Source organism: Mustela lutreola, chromosome 13 (assembly GCF_030435805.1).
Source record: "Mustela lutreola isolate mMusLut2 chromosome 13, mMusLut2.pri, whole genome shotgun sequence".
NCBI classification, from domain to species: domain Eukaryota; kingdom Metazoa; phylum Chordata; class Mammalia; order Carnivora; family Mustelidae; genus Mustela; species Mustela lutreola.
Window position 1 is genome coordinate 52,613,917 of NC_081302.1, and position 6,315 is coordinate 52,620,231.

The following is a 6,315-nucleotide window of genomic DNA, read 5'->3' on the forward strand; positions in this document are numbered from 1 at the left end:
ATTTTACTGAATGATGTTTCCCAGAGAAAGTTAGGGAACCTAGTTCAGAGACTGTGAATCTCCCCAGGGGAACTCCCTCTTTAGCTACTACTCCCCAAGCTGTCTCTGATGGCCCCCTTATAGAGCCTGCTTCTGGACAATTTTTTCTCAAAAACCTCCCACAGAGGGAGAGGTCAGCAGTGTTTTCACCCTGGATGCTCAGTGAGGGCTCCACACTGCCGAGCACTTACCATGGTGAGCTAGAGGAAGGAGAAAGTCTCTGAACAGGAAGTTGCCCAGACCCGTCAGGGGGGTTCATGGTGAGTAGTTCTCCAAAAGTCTCTATCCAACTGACCTCCACTGGTCTAGACTATCTGGCCCGCTGATCAAGGCATGTTCATCATGAAACCGAGAAAGAGCGAATCACCTTCAGGCTCCATTTGGAAAATCTGCCTTCCTCCCCGTAGAGTAAAAAAGTGTTGGCCTGAATACTAAAAATCGGCTTTCTCACTCATTAGTTAGTGGCCTTAGGCAAATCACTTAGCCCCTCTAGTGTTGTAACAATTCCTAAATTGTTAGAATTAAATGAAATATTATATGAGAAGCTGCTGATAAGCTCTGAAACACTATACAAATGTTGTATTTTATGTTTTGGGGGTTTTATCTGTAATTTCCTAAAACCTGGCTCCTTATGTAAGATTGTTGGGTGCAGAGCAGGGAAAGAAGTCCCCTTCCCCACTTTCTTCCTCATCCTGCCTCAGGAATGCTTTGGAAAACCTGGTCTGAAGGGTTCTTTCACCACATAAAATCTCAGATGTTAATGTGAAAAACAGAGCCTTAAACCTGTAGTACATGATTCAGATACTCAGAGGAGGGGAAGGGCAAGAAAAATATGAATGAATGAATGAATGAATGAATGAATGAAGAGTGAGGGAAGGAGTATAGGAGAGAAGGGGAAATGAAGTCTCTCTCTTTGTGGTGCACCCAAGGCCACTGGGGCCACATCCTGCATCTGGGGCCCCACATTGCCCCTTGCCTCAGGGGGCTGAACAGATGTCCCACCTAAATCAGTCTCCCCAACTTTAGGACCCAGCCATCCAGGCTGCCATTGCTGCCTCCCCACCGAAACACCTCACTTGAGTCACACAGGATGACTTCACAAGCCACTCTTACTCCCGTAATCACATGGATGTGGTGATCAGAGGCAGTTCGAGTAGAACTAGAAAGCACGGGAGCCTTTTCTGAGGCTCTCTGGAAATAGCACTTCCCCCACATTATCTGCTCCAAAGGGCATTTGCAGTGGAGATTGAGGTCATGGACAGGGAATCCATGGCCAGCAGTTAAGGGGTTGGGGGAGTATTTCGTAGCCCCCGCCTCTCATATTCTGCCCTATGTAGAGTTACCAGATTTAACAAATAAAGATACAGGACACCCAGTCCAATTTGAATTTCAGATAAATAGTGAATCATTTCTTAATACAAGTATATCCCATGTAATATTTGGGACATACTTATACTAAAATAAAAGGATGTTCTTTATTTAAAATTCAAATTTAACCGGATGTCCTATATTTTATCTGGAACCTACTACTGAAAGCTCCTCTCACCACTTGGACAGAGCCTCCTGGGGCAGGATAAAAGCTGCAAACATCACTGGTCCCTACGGGAAGCAATTCAGCCTCGGTCTCTTTGGCTTACTGTTCTAGCCATTCGCTGCCCAGTCCAAAACAGGAGAAGCAAGGACATGTGTGAGAATGAACACTGGCACGCCAAATGTGTTGTCTTGAGACTGAAAGCTACAACCGCGGTTATAGGAGGAGAGCCTTCCTCTCCCTGCCATCGCATTTCCTCTCTTCCTCCAGATCCCCATCATAGCAAAGGGCAAAATCTCTTCTCATTTGCCGGTAACCTCTGTCTGTGGCTATAATGAGCTTTCCTTTTCCCTTTTATCAAGGAGCATGTCGGTGCCCTTGCCAGGAAAAAAAAAAAAAGAAAAAGAAAAAAAAAATCCCTCATTAACAATAATAGTCTGTAGCCATGGCTACCTTTAGGGGCTTCTATGACCAATCCTTTAGGAGACCCCTTTCCAGAGGGGTTACGTTCACACAGGAATGAGGCAGCAATTCTCCTGAACACAAATGTGCCCCAGCCAGAAAAGAACCCTCTACCCCCCACACGGTGCTCTTAAGCTGCTTTGTTCCCATGTGCCTCCGGTTCTCAGAATAAAACTTTAATCTATGTGGTAGCCTCAAATGCACAAAAGAATTGGTGATGCCTCAATAATGAGATTATTAATAATAATAGTTTGATCAGTTCCTCTGCAAATATCTTTGTCCTAAGAAAAAACAAGCCTCCTGGTTATGTGACAGCCTCAAAGACAGGAGAAAATTATCAACACTGCAAAGCAAACAGTGTATTATTTATAAAAATTTGTTCTGACACTGGGTTCTCTCTAGAGTAAGAGGGTCACTGAAATTCACTTGAGTAAGAGAGCATTCCTCACTGACAGCTTGAAGCAAAGTTACTGTTTATGCACTTCATTAGGGGAAATCCCTAAAGCTGTACTTCTTGAACAGTTGCAACAAACAGGAAAGATGTCCATATAAATATAGCCTTAATTTAATTCCCTTGTCACTAAAAACCAATGCCAAGCATAACTGTGGTACTTTCAGAAGAGAGTGTCTTTAGGGTATCTGTCTACAAAAGATGATAGAAGTCATGTTTATTTCATAGACTGATTAAAGAGATTGTGTTGCGGTGACCATTTTCATGTCTGTTGACTCTGTCCCCCAAAGCCCTCAAAGCTCTATTAGCAATTCCAGTAATCATGTGTAAAAACAATAATCAACTGACACCACTCATGTACCCCAGAAAGAAGGTTAGCAATGTGTAGTGGGCCCTCATTAACAATGTGTAGTAGGCCCACTCTGTGTCAAGCATCAGGCCCTATGAAGAGTTATCAAGTAAGAGAAAAGCACATAACTTTTGCTAATGACAATGTCTAAGCCCGCTGTGAAGGCAGGCCACATTAAAGAATATTCTAGAAATAATAACAAATTGAACACAAAACTGCGGAACAACTGCATAGACCATGGCAACCAAATCCAAGCAGCAATGGGGGAAAGCTTACCAGATGGTGAGCTTCTTAAGGATGGAGATGAAGACCTTGTTGGTTTTGAACCTAAAAATGTAGCTCAGTGCTTGGCACTTGGTGGTAGATAAATATTTGCTCATTGGAAAAATATATTTCATAAATATGTGAATGAATGAATGGATGAATGAGTGAATGGGTGAATGAACAGATTGACTTAATAAAAATTATAAAGGAGGGTGGCTCAGTCAGTTGAGTGTCCCACCCTTGATTTCATATCAGGTCATGATCTCAGGGTCATGAGATCCAGCCCCACATCAGACTCTGTGCTAGGTGTGAAGCTTGCTTGGGATTCAGTCTCTCCCTCTCCTTCTGCCCTCCACCCCCTCTCCTACAAAAAAGAGTTGTGGAGGAAATTCTTAAGTTATTATTGGAGAAAATATTAATTTTTTCAATGACTGTTAAGGAAAAGAAAATGGGTTCTCAGCAAGAACAACTGCGCAAGTGGAAGAACTTAGGCAACCTCAGTTCTCTCCAGGGTCGCAATTACACCCAGGCCTCTGCAGTCCATTTAAGCAGCCCTACAATTCATCCTCAGATAAGAGTTCCTCATACTGTTCCTCAGCTTGACCCAAAACCCCAAATCGACATTCCAACTCCATAAGCATATTGTATATCAGAAATTAACTAGCTTTGGCCATCCCACAATGGTTTAGAAGACTCAAACCACAAATTATGGGATTTTCAACTAAAAACTTATGTATTCAACCCACAGGAAAATCAACAACGTTGACAAAATGCAGATCCAAGCTAGTGCAAGGCTCTGTACAAATGCTGAAAAGCACCACCAGCAAAGACATGTCGGAAGGTAACATATAGTGTACTGACTTTTCAGTAATAAGGCACTTTATGTTTTTCACAAAGAAAGTTTAGACTAATGAGCCACAGGTGTGCTCAGAGTACTTCCCTCAGGGCTGCTAGTGTGGACTCAGGATACGCCAACCTCCACCATGGTGGATGGCCTCGAGCTTATCTCTGGACTCCACAGGAGAGTCTCTGTCCAAGTAGACCTAGGACCATGGACTTCCCCCTAAATTCTTCTTGCCATTTTGTGACCACTGCATTAAGGCATTCCCTCACTGCATCCCCATAGCAACACCTGAGTTTGCTACTGGATATTGTTTAAGCACTCACCCACCCTCCATCCCTCAAAGGCCAGGTGAGTTGGTTTTCACCAGGGGTGTCGGTGCTTCCTCCTCTTGCTTATCTGTCCCATGGCAGAAGCTTGCCTCCCATCCAAGTTACAGATGTGAGTTACGAGATCAGGCTTCCCCACTATCTATAGTCAGTTGTGTCTGTCTAGCTTCATACGTCTGTCACTGTGAGAAGGAGTCAAATTCTTCCTACACCTGAAAAGAGCTGCACCTGGAAATTCTATATGTGACTACTGCAACCACTACAGAATTTTCAGATTTAGTCATATCTTTTAATTCTTGTTTGTGTGTTTGTTTCCATTACTTCCCTGGCCTGAATCTTTTCAAACCCTATAAATGCCAAGTCCAGGCTAGGAATTCTGCACTTGGGGATAAGTCAACGGAGCGAGAAGGACTAAGAGTCCAAATACTGAGCAAAACAACTGGATCTGCCAGCTTCTTAGCTGAGTGACTTTGGGCACTTAAGCACAGCAGGACATGTCGCATCTGAGCTGTCCAACATGGTAGCCACTGGCTGCAGGCATCTCTCAAGACATTGAAATGTGGCTAGTCTGAACCAAGATCTGTTCTAAGGATAAAATACATGCTGGATTTCAAAGACTTTGTATGAAAGAAAAGAATGTAAAATATCTCATTAGTAATTTTTATGTGGATCACATGTTGAAGTGGTAATATTTTAGATATACTGAGTTAAATAAAGTATTTTATTAAAATTAATTTCACCTCTTTTTTTAATGTGGCTTCTAGAAAAATTTTAATTACATGTGTGGCCTACATTATACCTCTGTTGCACAGTGTTACGGCAGAGCATCCAGAATTGTTAACTGTGATGGAGAAGCTTCTGGAGGTTACTGAAACATCAGAAGTTGTACCAACTGGCTATTCCCACTGACAGGAGGCTAGCTAACAAGGTTTGTTCCTGTCACTGGATTTCAAATTTAACAATTCTTCGTGAGTGTTACATGTCACAAAAATTCTCTCTAAAGAGCCTCAAAATGAAATTATAGGTAATTTTTTATCTTAAAAAGTTCATCATGTGAAAGAAAGGAAATATTTTCCAGAGCTATTAGGGACAAAGTAAAGGAATAATGTTAAGAATTACCTCTACAACAGCAGTCACATGGGGTTTATTTGAGCTCAAGAGGTTGAAAACCAAGATATTTCACATAAATTTCTATGTTTAGTGTTCCTTTGGGGGCAAAAGAAATATAGAGTAGTGGCAGGCCCACATTCCCCATCTCAGGGAGCAGGAGCTGAGAAGCAGGGCCCCCTTTAAACCACATACCTACCTACTTCCCAGCGGACCATGGTTCATATTATTCACCTGGTCTCTTTCCTCAATGGGCATGACCTATCTAGCTTTTATAGTCCTTTAGATATCCAGTTACTATTCCAAAGATTTCACATTTGAAAAACCAGTTTTTCAGAGGCCAAGAAAATTTGTTCAAAAATCAAACAAACAAAAAAACCAAGAATGTGGCAATTTGGATATTGCATTTCCTCTGTTAGACCAGAACAGCATAATGTTAAAATGTATTACCACGGATTACATGCCATATCACTAAACTTAGATTTATGAGTTTTGGAAAACAATAAGAACACAATGAAACAAATTTTGAAACTGCTATTTAAATAGAACAACATTTAATGAATCATAAAATGAAGCAATAGCCAAACATGTGCAGGAAATTTATGCAAATATGATCACAGAACTATCAAATAACTCAAGCTCATCTATGATCATTTAAACATAATTGAAGCTGGCTGTTGGCTTGTCCATCCTGGGCCTCACTTAACACACCCTAACCTAGCCCACACATGACTTATCAGTGATTTGGCCCATGTGGGGCACAGAGAAAAATGAAAATGTAAGCCTCTTGCTCAAAAATGATGAAGAATTTTAAGTCATAGCAAAGCATCAAAGCCAGCATGAACCCCTCCTAAGCGTGGGGCCCTGTGGGACTGCCCAGGATGCGGGCCCATGAAGCTGGCCGTGACTATGAAAGGGGGCATCTCATCAGTTCTGGGGGAG